The following is a 249-nucleotide window of genomic DNA, read 5'->3' as shown; positions in this document are numbered from 1 at the left end:
GGTGCTGGAGGTGCTGGTGGTAGTGGTGGTGCTACTGGTGGTGCTGGCGGTCCTGGTGGTGCCGGTGGTGCTGGTGGTGCTGGCGGTGCTACTGGTGGTGCTGGTGGTGTTGGTGGTGCCGGTGGTGCTGGTACTACTGGTGGTACTGGTGGTGCTGGCGGTGCTGGTGGTCGTGGTGGTGCTACTGGCGGTGCTGGTGGTGCTGGTGGTGCTGGCGGTGCTGGTACTACTGGTGGTACTGGTGGTACC

The sequence above is a fragment of the Lagopus leucura genome, unplaced genomic scaffold, assembly GCF_019238085.1.
Source record: "Lagopus leucura isolate 7727_CA_CO unplaced genomic scaffold, USGS_WTPT01 34431-0_obj-0_obj, whole genome shotgun sequence".
NCBI lineage: Eukaryota > Metazoa > Chordata > Aves > Galliformes > Phasianidae > Lagopus > Lagopus leucura.
This window is presented reverse-complemented; position numbering follows the sequence as displayed.